Source organism: Nannobrachium achirus (genome assembly GCF_963921795.1).
Source record: "Nannobrachium achirus genome assembly, chromosome: 16".
Classification (NCBI taxonomy): Eukaryota; Metazoa; Chordata; class Actinopteri; order Myctophiformes; family Myctophidae; genus Nannobrachium; species Nannobrachium achirus.
The window spans coordinates 16,077,846-16,096,118 of NC_137823.1; positions in this window are offsets into that span (position 1 = coordinate 16,077,846).

Consider the following 18,273-nt stretch of genomic DNA (forward strand, 5'->3'; position numbering starts at 1 on the left):
ACACCCACCCGGAAGTTGGCACACCACGTCCATGCGCCATGACACTTGGGTGGCGGAAGTGGCACCGCTAATGTTATTCACCGAACCTCCGGTGCCACTTCCGCCACCCAAAGTGTCATGGCGGATGGCCATGGAGCCTAAAATGACGTCGGTGTCCATTCCTTCTTTGATCTTCCTTGGGCTCCTTTAAATACGGCTCGCTTTCTCTATTATGCTTGGTCATCCGAAGCCTTGGATACTCGCTGCTAGCTGCCTCGTACACCCCAGCCTCCACCTATGATTAGTCTGGCTAAGCTCAGATACTTGTGATTATATGTCTGATTAAGTTATTTGCTATTGTTCTGCTATTGTATCCCAATGGGGGTGCGCCTTGCTTAGCGTTCCCTGATTTTGCTTAGCATGTTCAAAAAGCATGCACAGAATTCAGGGAACATCTCCGAACGCGGGGCCCATCCCAAGCTCCAAGATTAACTGTATTCCATTTATGCAATAAACGGTTAAACCTACTTTGACGTGAGTGTTCCCAGTGGCGTCAGTTCAGCAAAAGCTAGGGTATGGCAAAGATGGGAGTCCTCATGGATAAGAGCCATTACATTTTGTATAACACGGTTATATTTTGAAAATAGCCGATCTACATGCTCACAACAATTTTCACAATGTCTGAATAAAACCAAATTTTGGCAGTTTTTTACACAGGTTTCTACGGTTTCTTGAGCTGGATATGTCAGCCTGGAACGGTTGTTCAAGTGCAGCTAAACTTGACATGTTAGTAAATGTGCCACAATTAACAATAATGCTTTGCACCTGTGCAGCTGACCTGCGGAACCTGGGAATATACCATTTTTTCAAGATGGGGAGAAGTGTGGAGAATAGTTAAAGTGACCATTTTGTCACATTTTGCATTTGTAGTTATAACCAGCACAGATAGACAAAGAGACATTCATGGATTTATATTTAAAAGTAACTTTTATTCCCCCCCCCCCCCCCCCCCCACCCCCACCTGGAACCAGGGTATGGCAGCTGCATACCCCTGCCATACCCAATTGACGCCCCTGAGTGTTCCTGACTAAATATCACAAACAACATCAAAACAATAAATACAATCAATACACTCATCGATGCATAAAAGTGCATAAACCATGTTCATACAAGGCCACATGTATTTATCTGCCGTCCTGTTTATTCAACAGTCTGATTGCAACATGGGACAAATGTTTGCTGGACCGGGAGGTTCTGATTCTCCTTTGCAGCATCCTTCCGTTGCCACGGTGACTGAGATGTGCTGTGTAAGGGGTGAGCAGGGTCGGCCTTACCCAGAATGAGATCTTTACACATTCAATCTGTCAGCAGACGTCTGATCGCACCCAATGACCCTGCTGGCCATCTCAATCACGCGCTGCAACGTAGCTTGGTCCTGGTTGCGCACGTTGCCAAACACACAAATCAGACCAAAGGACAAGATACTCTGGAGGACAGACTTGTAAAACAGCTGCAGGATGTAACAGTCAGCGCGAAACAACTTCAGTTTCCGTAGGAAGAACAACAATGTAATGGCAAAACTTCATGTATATATTATATATACTGTATATAACAAACTTCTACATTCTCTAATTGTGTAGACTTCTTGTAAATTAAGTAATGCTGATGTTTAGATCATTTAATTGTTCAGATGGTTTTAATTTTACGCTCTCAAGAGTTAAAGGGTCCATTTGGTTACCAACTCTCCATTATTTAGCCGGGGACCCCCTCAAGGACCACTAGTGGTGCCCGGACAACAGGTTCAGTGAAAAAACGGAGTAGACGAAAACGTATAGCCGACAAACTTTTTTCATCATAGTTTCAGTCGACAAAATCGACACTGATTGTCGTGCGGCCCCAAAAATAGCCGACTACGCCATCCAAACGGAGCATAACGTAGAGTAAAGCATAAGGCTTGAGCGGTGCGGTCACCATCAAACCATGATTTAGTGGAACTGCAGTCCAAATATGCATTACCGTGTCTGCTATGTTTTCCTTTCGTGCCGTAAACTCAGCGCAAACAACCGAGCCCGAAATCTGTTTTCCTAATCTGCTGTATGGTGCAGATCAACACAGGTCTACGGACAAATTGAAAAATAAGCGGACTTTTTGGATATGATTGGAAGGGACTGTCTGGAAGTACTACTGTGGCTCTGGAATCATTAGTGCCGCATTTTGGTGGGAGAGTTGATCTTGGGAGTCTGAGGCAGCTCCCCTTGACAGTTTAACAATCTTGATAAATATGGATCGAGACAAGTTTAAAAGCAAATATGGGCTGTAATTAAAATACGTAATTATAATCAGGCCATGATGAGATGATTTTGGGCAGTGGATTTGTGGAAACAAGCAGTGTGCCAGTATGACGCTGAGATAGAAAGAGAGTCGAAGGGAAGCTAGGTAACTTTAAGCCTATTATTTTAAATGTGTGTATACTAGTAAGACACCCTAAGGGAGAGAAGCGACCTTGCCCTAAAGGGTGAGGTCGCGCTAAAACAACAGAGACTGACACAATATGTCCATATATGGGCATTCCCAGATATGGGCTTAATATTGATGATATCGGGGATCTCCATTTATGGGCATAAAATGGACAAGGACGGAATTCATTTGCCAGTGTGACTTGCGCCGCGACAACCACACTGGTTATCATGTTAGAAAGGTAGGGTTGTTCTGAAGGTCAAACATGCATTTCACGATCGCGATCATAGCCGAAACCGGAAGTAGGAAGTAGGAAGAAAGAAGAAGGAAGTATATATTTATGCCCAAACTCGAGAAACTTGTGTGTGGCTAGCAGGTACATAAGGCCAAAACTTGGGAAACTCGTACTCGGACTTCTCTGTGAGGGGAGGGGGGAGCTCGGCCAGAGCTCTTAATTGCTCCCTTTGAACTTCAAAGGGGTTGTGCACTGAGTTGACTGATTGGGCCATAAAAGTGTCAAACTCGTTCTGTGCTCGTTAGTGATCTCTCTAATGAATATGAAAGCATCCAAGACCTGTTTGATGCCTGTCAGAGAGGGGATGGGGCATTGTCTTTGTATACACACAGACTTGCCTAGTTTCCCTTTAACACACACAAACAATTACAGCATGTGGATGGCGGCCATTTTGGCGGCCATTTTGAAAAGGTGTGCAGAAAGCTGATTACATGAATTAATTTGTTATAATTTTTTATCAGCATCACAGGCAGCCCAGAGAGCAGTGAACACATTGCTGTCTCATATATTAGTGAACAGTGCCCCCCAGTGGCCAAAAATGGTAAAATATACGTTTTTGGCAGGCAACAGCTGGGTACCCAAAAACGTATAAAAACGTTTTTGGCAGCAAATGAGTTAAAGTCCATATACAGTACACTGAGGTTTCTTGTTTTTCATGCGATTAGTTTACCCTGAATATATTTTTTCATTTTTTCATAATATTACAATGAGGACCATTTTTCACAAACAGTGACTAAAGGCATTAGACTGCATGGATGATCAACTACTATCAGTAGTTTTTATGTGGAAAAAAAACTGCATTGTCTATTTATTTGCTGCGCCCACTGTGTGACATTTAGAATGACATTTTAGACCTTAAGTATACAGTCAGAATACCAAAAAAGGAAGGAATCAAAGAACGAAACAGAGAAACAAATAAAGCGAGTAAAAAAGATTATAATATTCATTCACAGTGAACACTACCCTAATAAAGCCTGGTTTACAGGCTACTCAGTCTTATGATGGTGACCTCAAGAAATAGCAGACTATGAATCAAATACAATTGTTATATCTGTCATATTCAACTTTTGACTGGACCAGTTATTTGTGTTTTATTGACACAGTTGTGTAAAACATTGGGTCCAAACAATAGTCGGAAACCAATGAATAAAATGGTACAGTACATTCAAATATAGAACTACACAAAATCCCTTAACTCATACAACGGGAGCTTTCTGTTGCTGTTGAGGTAAAAGGCAGGCATGTTACTGTATATCATGCGCAAAGTTCCTCTGTTAGAGTGAGCTCAGGCCAGTAAACTCATTAGGCTGGTGACAAATGGCCCCAAAACTTTGAGGTACAGTACCACTCCTGGGTACACAAAATAGTTTTTCTTCATCTCTAAGACCTCCCATGCATGAAATGGATTCTTGTATAAAACAAATGTTTCACTGCAAAACTAAATATAAAGCCTGTCCGTCTGCCGGTTGAGGCACATATAAACTCATATAGATTCACAATGGATGCTCTGAGAGGTTGGAAACTTGGCATACTTGAAGCCAGAACATCCCTCCACAATATAGAAAATATGCGAATATGAGATATAGTCATTTGAACAATATGCAGTAAATGTAAATCAATGCTTTCTATACTTTGCAGTGACTCATAGCAACACATATGAGGGTGTGTAGGAAAGTGTGGTTCTACTGAATCCGGCAATACAAGGACAGAGCCGTGATGCCAATTACGCTTAAATATTTATGCTCCTTATAATGTGCTCAATAAATATATTTATTCAATCCAAGAGCTGTCTGACTGAACTCCCACATGTGCACCTTCTAATGTACATGCACACCTCCTACAGTACATGCAAACGTCCTACAATATATTCCTACAGTAGTACAGTAAGTGCCCACTAGAGGCGGGCCGTTGCAGAAACAGGACTTACGCAAGAGCCTGTGTTGCGTGAAGAAGAGGAACATGCGGTAACCACACTGACACTGCTTTCTGAGCAAACAAGAAATACAGTACCTACAATATGCATAGTATGACCTGCAAGAAGACATGCTATCAGTTGTGGAAAAAGTACTCACATGTTAAGTATCAATGCCTTATTGCAGAAATAGACTGCTACAAGTACAAGTTTGGTATAAAACATTTACTTGAGAAAAAGTACAAAAGTATTGGCATCAAAATGTATTTAAAGTACCAAAAGTAAAAGTACTCATTATGCAGAAGGTCCCATTTGACAAGTTTCATACTAATCCTTTGAAAATAGCAGATCTACAAGCACACAAAGCGTTGCAAAGTGACACGTTGTGAGCTTGCAGATCGTCTATTTTCAAATTGCCAAAGTAGGCTTATTAGGTCCGAAGTGGTTTTGTAAAATCTACAAAGTAACCGGTAACTATATTTGGCACAGGGAGGGATGTAGTGTAAACATTATTGAAAATTGGAAATAGGCTACTCGAGAAATACTCTTAAGTACAGTACTTGAGTAATTGTACTTAGTTAATTTACACCACTGACAGAAAGAGATATCAGCAAGAAGACATGCCTAATATACAATAGGCCTATGCACACTGAAAGAGAGACCTGCACGTTGATTCAAGCTGACAGTCATTCACACTAAGTTCAGAACTCTGCCTGCTCCATGTGTGTGCTGTTCGTCAAGCATCTGCTTTCACCATTATGGATCAGCTGTTCTCAAAGTGAGGTCCGGGGACCCCCAGGGGGTCCTTGAGGAAGTTCCAGGGGGTCCTCCTCAGCCATCTATCATATAATTAGAGAAGTAAGTAGGTCAGTCAGTCAGTCAGTAGGTCACGCTCTAACATTTCCACGTTTATCTATTCACCCGCTTCAGCGACTGATCCAAACTTTCACATGGCATTGACCATTAGCATTATACACATGGTGACAGAGCCCGATTTACATTTTTCCCAAATTCAAGCTGTCTATTAGCGTTTTCTTCACCACTTCTGTTCAACTCTAGTCTGGGATCACTTCACTTTACGGGGTTTGATCCGGTCGGGAGCGGAAACCACTTTACGTCATGTTGTAGTCATGGACGGACTACACTTTGGCCGGAACTATCAACCGGATTCAGTTTTAACCCAAAATATTCCCCTGCACCCAAGGACATACTTTTAGGGCCGACCTAATAAACACCTTGATGAGGCGTAGTTTTGCTTTCGAAAAATTCGTTTGGTATGTGCATCTTTTAATCCAACTTGTAGCGACTGCCAAGACTACGTAGGCTACTCCAGCATTTTAAAAGGGATTGGGGAAACAAACCGAGGGAACCAAATCAAAGCGACGCCGCTTCTTCTAGTGGTTTAAACCAAACGGTCTGTTGTGAACGAACACCAGGCTCTCTCCCGGGAGAAAGCCTGGTAGGCGAGGTTAGTTCAACTCTAAAGCCTGTTGTCAAGGTTACGGTCCGTTCCTCCAGGCCATGGGATCTGTATCCACACACACCAAAACTTAGGAATGTGCATGAGCTCTCTCTCTCTCTCTCTCTCTCTCTCTCTCTCTCTCTCTCTCTCTCTCTCTCTCTCTCTCTCTCTCTTTCTCTCTCTCTCTCTCTCTCTCTCTCTCTCTCTCTCTCTCTCTCTCACACACACTCACACTCACACACACACACACACACACACACACACACACACACACACACACACACACACACACACACACACACACAGGAATGTGCATGGGGAGGAGAATTGACTTTACATGGCAGGTTTGTTACCGTGTGTGTGTGTGTGTGTGTGTGTGTGTGTGTGTGTGTGTGTGTGTGTGTGTGTGTGTGTGTGTGTGTGTGTGTGTGTGTACACATTTCTCTCTTCTGTAAGCCTGTCTGTGTCCACCGTTACGTGGGTCGTACACGTGGGTACGTGGGTTGCATGCATGCGCGGGTCACACATGCACCGGGTGCTTTTGATGTGTTGTAACTGTCTCATCTTCCAACGGGTATGGAAAACTATGTGGAGCAAGCGCATACATCCCCATACTTTTAATCAGCTAATTTTGCTCCTAAATTATTTGTATCCATCATAAATATACACTCCTCCTTGGGCTGCTCCTTACATTATGATGCTCCCACATTTTCTCACGCACACACCAGTTACAGTTACTCTTCCCATAACCCACACTCTGCACATATTTTGGAGCACATATCTTCGAACGGGTAAGGTCTAGTTATGCTTAATAGACAGGAAGGAAACTATTGGACCCTAACAGGTCGGTAACTCTGAGAGTGTTCAAGTGTGTGTGGTGCGTGTGTTTGTGTGCGTGTAAGTGTGTCTGTGTGAGAGGAGAGAAACACCAGACAGGATGTCAGGAGTCAGATTCAAACCCACAGGGAACATGATGTGATGTGGTTAGAGAACCAACTGGATGATCAGCCACCATGCAGACAATCCTTTCATTCTGAGGATTAAAGGAAACCACAACTTAATAATAATAATAATAATAATCAATATCTCATACATTATGGAAAGAGAGGGAGAATTTGAATTCTAAGACCACTTATATTATAAAACCTTTTTTCCAATGCCACTTTTTGCAGTAGGCTACAAGAAAAAGATGATGATCAAGCGATTCTATCCAACTAAAGACCCATATTAGACCTGTCAAAACACACACACACACGCACGCACGCAGGCACGCACACACACACACACACACACACACACACACACACACACACGCACTCTCTCGCACATGCATACAGACAAAGACTGAGACAGAAAGACTTTAGGGAGTTTAGAGAGAGATTTCATTCATCCTCCTTCAAACAGTTCCTGGTTTATGTCATTTATCCTTCAGAAACAATCTAGAAGCTGTTCATCTCAAGCTCTCTAGTCTGCCACACAGCCCTGCCAGCACCTCTTCTGCTCAATGTCCACTGTACATATATTGTTATTATCTTCAATGAGCAGAGAAACAAACCAGACATTCTTTTTTGTTTGTTTTTTTGCACCTCCCTCGTCTGTTTAAAAAACTGATTCATGAATTAAGTATATCGTCTCTGTCAGATGGAATCCTCATATGTCTAAGACTGTTACTTTTACCAAAAGTTGCTGATCTACAAGCTCAAAACGCCTCGCTTCACGCCAAGTGTACAGCTGGTAGTTATGCTACTTTTGATACTATTGTGTGATGCTATGATCAAGTGGGGCGTTAATTTACACAAAAGGTTAGAATATGAATAATGATAATAATTCATCAGACTTATACAACGCTTTTCATGGTACCCAAAGTTGCTTTACAATACTAAACAAAACAAACAACTTTAGAGTGAAAACAAAAGTTAAAAGGCTAAAAATGAGCAAAGATTAAAACAATAGGCTAAGACTAGAGGAAGTTAGAGCGGGGAAAGCATGTCTGAATAGAGACACACGGGCGCCTACAAATTCACGCCCACAATTGAGACAGCGGCCCCACTTCGGGTAAGGGAGAACGGTGCACTGCAAGCCAGCCCATAGAAAGTCATTGCAATTCAGCTGTGGTTAGCCTAATATTAAAATAATCCTACACGAACTGAAGACTATATTGATTTAAATAAAAATATGTTTTCAAATATATGGCCTGATCCTGACAACATATCTTCTTGTTTGCTAAATACATGATGTGTGTCACGTTTAATTTGCCACTTGAAGGGGTTACCCATAATGTTAACAGAGAAGAGGGGAGACGGCAGCGAGAGAACCTGTCGCTTTTCAGTGACATCACTGTCTTTACAGCTGTGCGTTTATGAGCGCCGACTTTGAAGATCCCGACTTGTTCAACTACAGAGTGGAGTCTCCAGGTTAGTATTAATCCAAAAATAACCTGCAAGACTCGATTTGGAAGAAGCGAGATGCGATCATTTTACAGAAATAATTGGCAGCTGCAGTGCACCGTTCTTCCTTACCCAAAGTGGGGCCGCTGTCACAATAGGGAGCGTGAATTTGTAGGCGCCCGTGTGTCTCTATAGGTGGGTTTTGAGGGAGGTTTTGAACACGGCAAGGGTGGGGGCGGATTTAATGTGAGGTGGGAGTGGGTTGGGTTCCAGAGGGTGGAGGCTGCAACTGAACAAGCCCTGTCACCCCAGGTGCGTTACTTAACACAGCGCCCAGAATTATTAATTTGCTGGTGCCCATGGCAACCCGCCATTTTACCTACCTTTGAAGTACTGGCGAGAAAAGTAATCCGAGTAAATGTAATCCAAGCATGTCCTGTTTATTTCGCGAAAATCTTTTCTTTCAGTCAGGACCGTTTTTTATCAATTCTAAGCCACAGCGTTTGTGTTACGGCCAGTAGAAGAGGCCGCCGTTTTGAGAAAAAAAGAAAAAAGGAAAAGAATCCGGAGAAAACAGCATTTTTGTGCAGCCGCTAAACAGGAAGTCAACGAGACAGACAGCACGTCCGGGTGACGTAATTTCGCGCTGCATGTTGGGAAATGGAGTTTGTTTCATCACCGCGGTAGCCAAGTACAGTAGATACAGTACAGTATAGTTTACTGTACAACATGTCAACGCGTCGTTGGGCACTCGTAAACATCAAAGAGATTGGCGCGTGGGCACCACGTGGGCGTTTAATGTGTTAATATTTTTATGGGAGAACTCCAAGAGGTGGGCATCGCCAGATCTGAGGGAGCGGATGGGGACGTGGGGATGGAGGAGGTCGGAGAGGTATTGCGGCGCCTGGTTGTTGAGGGCCTTGTATGTGGTGATCATGATTTAGAAATCAATCCTGCATGTGTTTGACCGGGAGCCAGTGAAGGTCATGGAGGACTGGGGTGATGTGATCTCTGGAAGGGGTTCTGCTGAGGAGGCGGCCAGGCAGCACAGAACTGTGCATGTAATGTCCATTAAAGCAGGGTTCTTCAACGTTTTCAGGCCAAGGACCCCTTAGTTGAGAGAGAGATGGAGCAGGGACCTCACAACCTTTTCAGAGATTTTTCGTATTTTCAGCACAATTATCAGTGTATTTTGGTTTTCAGATATTTAACAACTTTAACTGTTACTTGAACCTTTCACCCTTTCACTGCCGAAAATAGCTTGCACTGCGAGGCGTTGTGTGCTTGTAGATCTGCTGTTTTCACTACCTTTGTGCGAGGGCCTTGTATGATGAAGCAGGGCTTTACTTTGCGAAAGAACATACACATTTGAAACTTAGAGATACGAGGTTTCCACCCGACAACGATGATAAGCAGGACATACTGTAGAAGGTACTTTGCCACACACAGCCTTTCATGCTTCGTGTGCAGCCGTGCGCCCTGTGCATGTTTCACGTGCACACCGCGCATGTTGCGTGGTGCCAAAAGACCCATGATGAATATGAGTTAGAGAGAGACAGACAGACAGACAGACAGACAGACAGACAGACAGACAGACAGACAGACAGACAGACAGACAGGTAGTGTGTTGTGTTACCTGTCACAGATCCTAAGCTAACCACCATGCAGCTGTAATCCCTAGAATGTGCTAAAAGTATAGCACCGTGACACCCTTTTTATGAGTCCTACATAAAAAGAGGGCAGACAAACGGACGGTGCGTGTGGGTGGTACGCACGAGCGTGTGTGTGCGTGCGTGTGTGTGTGTGTGTGCGTGTGTGTGTGTGTGTGTGTGTGTGTGTGTGTGTGTGTGTGTGTGTGTGTGTGTGTGTGTGTGTGTGTGCATGTGCGTGTGCGTGTGTGTGTGTGTGTGTGTGCGTGTGTGAGAGAGAGAGAGCATTTTATCATGTGTTGCAGTGTTCCTGTGAAGTTTGAAGGTGGACACATGTCTCTTCAAATCACCCCCATCGGTCCCTTTAAGACACACACACACACACACACACACACACACACACACACACACACACACACACACACACACACACACACACACACGCCTGTGTGGTTTATGTATTATTGTCCTTCTTGTGGGGAACCAAAATCCCCCCCAAACCCACACACGTACACAGTAGGGGCAGCAGTGGCTCAGGAGGTGGAGCAGCCGGTTGGGAACCGGAAGGTTCCCAGTTCGATCCCGGGCTCCCCCAGAGTTAGTGCCGAAGTGTCCTTGTGCAAGACTCTGAACCCTTAGTTCAGGGTTCCCCAATTAGTTTCCCCAAGGGCCAAATTATGTCTAGGGTACCAAGCCGAGGGACACAACATTGCAGGGGGCGACGGTGGCGTTCCCGCTACTCCAGTGACAGTTCGGATATCGTCGTTGTCGGGTGAAAATCTTGTATGTCCAAAACCGTTTGTTTTACATTTATCATTTTAAAAATGATTTAAACTAGTGAAAACAGCCGATCTACAAGCACACAACGCCTCGCACCGCGAGGCGTACGCTTGTAGATGTGCTGTTTTCACTACTTTTGTGCGACGGCCTTGTATGATGAAGCAGGGCTTTACTTTGCGAAAGAACGTACAAATTTGGAGATACAAGGTTTCCACCCGACAACGACGATATACTAGTGTTGTTGCTGCTCACCATTATTACTGAAATTATTGTAAAGTGCCTTGGATAAAGGCACGATATAAATGCACCATTTATAGGCCACACACACACAGAGACAGAGAAAATCCCCTGTCCGCTATAAGGGAAAGGGTGTGCCAATTTCTGCCAAATGATTGAGCTTAGTTTCTTGTTTTTACGTTGCCTGCATGTAAGCGGAATATAAGCCTGTTATGTAGGCATGTGTTTTTGTGTTTCATGGAATGATTTTCAGTCCTGTTTAATCTGAAAAGAAAGAGAAAGTGTTTTGCACACACACACACACACACACACACACACACACACACACACACACACACACACACACACACACACACACACACACACACACACACACACACACACACTCTCACACACACACACACACACACACACACACACACACACACACACAACCATTGTGGGCAACTGAGGAAGTGTAGTAAGTTACTCTATACTTACTGCTCCTTTAACAGGTCATATACTCTACACTATAATATCTTTAAAGAAATAATCTAAAGTTGTTAGTTATGTTACTAACAGCTGTGTCATAACAGATGTATATGACACAGCGTTTAGTTTTTTGTTGCTGCCAGCTGCACCAGCATTCTTTGGCGGAACACATTGAGCTCAACCAAGCTGAACATAGAACAATTGGAGAACATTAGACGTAATCATCAATCATAAATCATCATTTTGATCATCCTTCATTCAGACTGACAACTCAGCTCATTCATGAGCTGACTCTAAATCATTTTGTACCACAACCGTTCAGATCAGATTCACATTATTGTCTCGTAGATGCATTAGTTACACACAATGTGAAAAGCTTATGCTTCCGAAGCTCCAATACAATACAAAACATGATAATAAAAGTCACAATAAAACAACCTAAAACACTCAATAAACAATAAACACAGGGCAAGAATGTCGGTCAAAGAAAGTGCAGAGTGCAGAGTATACATAGAGTTATTGCACAGTCACTTTTCATTGTCATTTAACAGTCTGATGGCCTGTGGGAGAAAAACTTTTCCTCAGGGATCTGTATTGTTTATTTGGATCCCCATTAGCTACTACCTCGTCCTGGGGTCAACACAGAAATAAGATTAGAAAACATTAATATTCTTTTACAGTACAATTTAAGAAAACATTTTAATACAACCAAATGTAAAAAGAAAAATTATAATAATCAATAGATTTATGGTATAGTAAATCATTACATAAGTACATCTTGATATCTCAACATCCAACAAATACAAACAAATTCAAATACAGATACACTATATAGAAACATTAAACTGTGTGCAGTGTTGTGTTAGCCGTAATCAAAGGCAGATTCCATTAGATATTTATTACATTTCTTTTTAAAATCAGATTTACTTTTTGCCTGTATGATTTGTGATTGAAGACTATGCAGCTTGTTCTAGAATTGAATTAGATTTTGAGATTAGACCTTGTGATTCATGTCTGTTGAGGCAGCGCTGGATGTAGAGTGGAACATGTCCTTAGGTCGAATACCCTTTGGTCCGACCACCAAAACCTAACCTTAACCCTAACCCTCAGTAACCGTGACACTTGTGTTTAGCTAACCTGCCGACGCTGGTGAGTAGCTAACCTGCCGACGCTGGTGAGTAGCCAACCTGCCGACGCTGGTGAGTAGCCAACCTGCCGACGCTGGTGAGTAGCTAACCTGCCGACGCTGGTTAGTAGCTAACCTGCCGACGCTGGTTAGTAGCTAACCTGCCGACGCTGGTGAGTAGCCAACCTGCCGACGCTGGTGAGTAGCCAACCTGCCGACGGTGTGCGACCCAACGGGAGTTCAGCCTAGCCATAAATCATAACTTCCAGGAGAGGGTGCTAATATTCGGACGTTACCGGTATGTCTCTCCTGGAGTTATAAGGGAGATACGTAGGGGTATCACTGGTTGAGCCCCAACGTCCATACTCTGCTCAAAACATGTACAAATCAATAAGGTGCTCACCGCGTCGTCGAAACAGCTTTATATCTACCAGCGAGCCCACTCGTTGGCATGTGTTAGTCCATATGTTTCTAATAAATTAATGTTTACTCAAACTTCTCCGAAACTCACGTTTCCTCGTCGGAAGGCTTCCGCCTTCAGAACGCTTCAGAACTACAGAACGTTGGAATACTTCCGCATACAAAAACGTCATGTCGTAGTATGAGCGAATCGCAACGGCGATCAACGTCACGTGATATGTTCGGCCATTTTTACCCAAGCAGTTCAAAAACAAGGAAAGCGATGAGACTCAGAGAAGTTTGAGTAAACATTAATTTATTAGAAACATATGGACTAACACATGCCAACGAGTGGGCTCGCCGGTAGATATAAAGCTGTTTCGACGACGCGGTGAGCACCTTATTGATTTGTACATGTTTTGAGCCGAGTATGGACGTTGGGGCTCAACCAGTGATACCCCTATGACTCTACCTTATAACTCCAGGAGAGACATAACGTCCGAATATTAGCACCGTCGCCTGGAAGTTATGATTTATGGCTAAGTTCGACCTATGGGGCAGTCCCCAGTGTAGAGGTCTTCCAGATATGAGCAGCTCACACCCTGTGATGTTCTCTGGGTGACAAACGACCCTCCTCAGTGCCTTGCGGTCTCTGTCTGTATAGCTGTATAGCAGGATGTGAAGCTGCTCATAGAAGTCCCTGATGATGACTGAGAACCACATGAGAGAAGTCTATGATGTTTACGCAGTTTCAGCTGCGCTAATAAACGCAGACGACACAACATCTGAGAACAGTGACGGTCCATATAGGTTCCAACGTTGCAGACACCAATTAAGGCAATTAACCCATTAAGACCTGAGGCTGATTCCAAAAAACAGCCACTCCTAATAGTTTTCTGAAAAGCCTATGTTGCTATGTAGGCGGTATTGCGTTATAAGGAAAAGTGCTTAGAAAATGAATTTCGTTCCCACGTCTGGGCACTACTCATTCAATGCATTTTTGCATAGACAATACCCCTGTGGACTTTGGGTTAAAAGTTCTCCGCACGAAACCTGCACGACTTTCGTCACCAGCCAGAATTGTATATAAAAGTGAATAACAAAAAAACGAAAATCTTGTGCTGCTGTTTTTGCTTGTAAAATGTACTATATTGATTTTGGCAACACAAAATCTTTCTCAAATGTCATAAATACATCTACTTAACATCTGAAACAAGTATTGGTGCCTTTGTATTCTCATAAGTGAATTTAGATCGTGAAATATAGCAAATTTGTTGAAGAAAACGCCTCAATGTACAGTATGTGATTGGCACCCAGCAAAATGAAACTTATGAAACTAAATGAAGCTTATGTCTCATACATAACACATCTCACAGCCAACTGTGTAATGAAAGGTACCTTGGCCAGAAATGGATGAAAATCAATCAAACTGCTATCACACCCCCCTAAATTGGAAAAAATCCCAGAATGGACAAGACTATACTAAATGCACAAAAGGTCATGTCAGGTATAAAATATGTATTTAAGTACCACAGAGTGTCCCAACATCTGTCATTTGTAGGCTACATCAAGACACCCCCCAACTAGTCTCGCGAGGCCAGACTGTTGCCTCCGCGATTTGGGCAAATCGGCAAACGGAAATAGAAACGATGAGTGCGAGATAAAGCGGATGTGACGCAACCGCTCCCTTGGTGCAGTAGCAATAACATGTCCTACTGGAAGCATTATGTCTCCTTTCAATATTTCTGGGGGTGTTATTTTGTCTTTCTCTGGTGTTGTTGGTGTTACCTCCGTGATGTTTTCAAACGTTTTCTTAAACTATACACCCATAACAAGAATAGGCCGCTCGAATGACTTTGTCTGAGCTATTGTGTTTCTGTTATGTTTCCAATGGGACTACCAGGGGACTACAGTTCAGATACTCCGATACTCGCCGTCATCAATATGTCTGTACTATGGACAAAATGTGTCAGTGGCTGATTTTATATCTTATAATGTTCTTCGACAGGTTTTCTTCAGAATATCTATGACATTGTGACATTTTGGCATAGTAGGAGTCCAACCAGTACTAGTACGCCCTTAACTCTGAGATTGTACAAATGGAACCAAATGGTTCTCAGAGTTACACACATGTTATGGTAATTCAGGGCTTGCTCTTCTATGTGTTTCTGGTAGATATTATTGTCCACTCATTTAGTATGTCCGTGGCAAAAAAGATATTTCAACATAAATCTCCACCAAAAGCCAGCATGGTGATGAATGACCCTTGCTTAATCAGAGTCATCATCCCATAAAGCTTGTTTCTTTTGAAACATTCTCACAGTTCTGGCACTCCGTTTCCGACCTGTTCTGGCACTGAAATAAATCAGTACAAGACAGTCTTGCAGACATACTGTACATGTTTGCTTGTCTTCAACTATAGTGAACAACATGCAAAACACTTGACTGTGGAATCAGCACACTGTCCTGTAGATATGTTGAGCAAAGATGATGTGGTCACTGTAGATGGGTTAGTGTCCACTGCTGACATGGTGTGGGTTGGAGGGGTGGAGGTGGAGCATAGACTTGAGCTCTGCAGAGACAGGGCTGAGTGTAATGCCATCCAGACTGCTTGCGTCCTTGGCATCAGCATTATATGTCTGTTCCAGTAGCATGTCAAAAGAAACACTACTGTTGTGGCTGCCATCTGCTCGTCAGCCAACAAATACACCTGCCATCAGTGCTTCATGTACCTCTGAAGCTGTTTCCGGTAATTTCTTCATCTAAGGCAAATACAAAGGTAAAGATTGCTGCCCGTACTTGTAGTGGCCTACAAAAGTGAGGTAGGGTAGCATTCTTGCTGATTCACAGAGATGTCCTGTCCAGTCACCTTCCCGCTCGTTGTAGATAAACCTTTGGAGAATATATGACACCTCCAGGAAGTTTGCCCAGAGGACTGCAGTTGGTTGCCCATTGAATGATTCCTGAAAAGCATTAGCTGATCTCCTAGGACTGCCATCTCTGGATGCCTCATCATTTCTAACTTCTGCCAGTTATCTCTTTTTCAAACAGGACTTTGAGGGCATGTAAAGTTTGGTAGTATTATGTCTTTTCAACAAACATCTTCTTGACAGTTCCTTCTCGACCAAGACTTGCTGCAACAAGCAGATCATCTGCCCCTGCCATCCCTGATAATCTTGCAAATAGCCTTCATGTTCACTAGTTGTGAGCTTGGTGGAAGCCTCCCAGCAACAGGACTACATTGCCAAACTCATCTTGGTGCTGTCTGATCTCCAGTGATAATGGTGTACTTATGTAGTGAAGAGTCGTTTCATCTCTTTTCTGAGGACAGAAAGATCAGTTGGCGATGCTGGGATGAGTGGAAGGTAGCCAATAATGTTAGCCTGTGGGTGAAAGTTTACACAGAATGCTGAAAAGCCAGGTAAACCAGCTTCTGCATCTGGAGGAGCATTCAGCAACTGTGATGTTGGAAGCTATTCTACCTACAGTAGGTGCCACACAAGTAAAAGGTCTTCAGCCAAGCCATCTGATGAAGTCTCTAGAATCTCCAACTTCCCAGTGCTCAGGAGACCTGGACTTCTGTCTGTCTTTGCTTGCTGACAACTTTAGGCTGTAGGTGGTTCAGCAATGTGATGAATTAAAAATGTCATCTTTAAGATACATTTAGCTGTAGCCTATGTACGTTTTCTCTGATTTTTCTCCGCAATCATCCCCACAACTCTTGATAGAGGTAAAACTGACCAAATGTGTTCATGTTGCTTTTGTCATAACAGCCAGCTGTCACTGTAAAAGTCATAGTAAAGCTTCGGGTGGCGTCCATCTTGGAAATATGTAAATTAAGATCCAGACACACCCAATCATGAAGATAAGTATTCCATTGAGTTTCTCTTGCTGTGAAATCCAAATAGACACCAAGTTTACTTAACAAAATTACAGTCACTGACAATCACTTACATTGAAGCGTTTCCTTCAACAAATGTGCTACATTACATGATCTAAATTTGCATATGAGTATACTAAGGCACCAATACTTGTTTCAGATGTTAGGTAGATGTATTTATGACATTTGAGAAAGATTTTGTGTTGCCAAAATCAATATATCAAATTTGACAAGCAAAAACAGAAGCACAAGATTTTCGTTTTTTTGTTATTCCTATAAATAAATTTCTGGCTGGTGACAAAGATTGTGCAAGTGACACGCGGAGAACTTTTTGTTTCTTACTTACTATCAATAGATCTTTCTAATGAAGTAAAGTTTATGTAGTGCCCATGGGGCGGGAACGAAACCGAACGATACCAGCCATGCAATACAGCCTAATGTCAGTGGTCTAAAATGAAACAGATACTTTTCCCGGAATACAGGAAAGGTCGACCTAAAACAAAGTCGATCCAAACTTGTTTCCCAACGGGTCTGTGGCCTTAAGCTTGATGCAGAATAGACCAAAATCTAATCTTTGCTTCTGGGGGTCCCTGGAACAAAATATTTTGCGAGAGGGGTCCATCCGTGGAACAAAATATTTTGAGATGGGGTCCGTGGCCAAAAACACATTTTGGGGGTCCTTAACCACAAGCACATTCTACAAATGTCTTATACATCCTAACAGTTTTCTGAAAATAAACTTATGTTGCTATCATTTTTTCTCAAACTTTGTCATGTCAAGGACCCCCAGAATGATATGTATTTGGCCACAGACCCCCAACCCAAAATATATTTGTTCCAGGGACCCCCAGAAGCAAATATTTGATTTTGGTCTATTCTGTATCTAGCTTAAGGCCACAGACCCGTTGGGAAACGAGTTTGGGTCGGCTTTGTTTTAGGTCGGCTTTTCGTGTTACCCTTTTCCCGGATTGAATGGATTACATAAAGGTGCCAACTGGAACCAAAACCGTCTATTCAGAAGGATGCCATGTAATAGAAGAACCCTTTCTTGGGGTTCTGGCATCCCCAGTAGCAGGCATTCTCTGGCGGGACGCTGTGAGCCCTCTTGAGCAGGACATTGTTCAGCGTCTGGAGAGGAGCGCCGCTCGTCGTGCTGATGATTGAACCGCCTGACTGAGTCTGACAGACATCTGTGTCCCCGTGTCACTCTCTCTGCTGTGGGGAACAAAGTCAACAAAC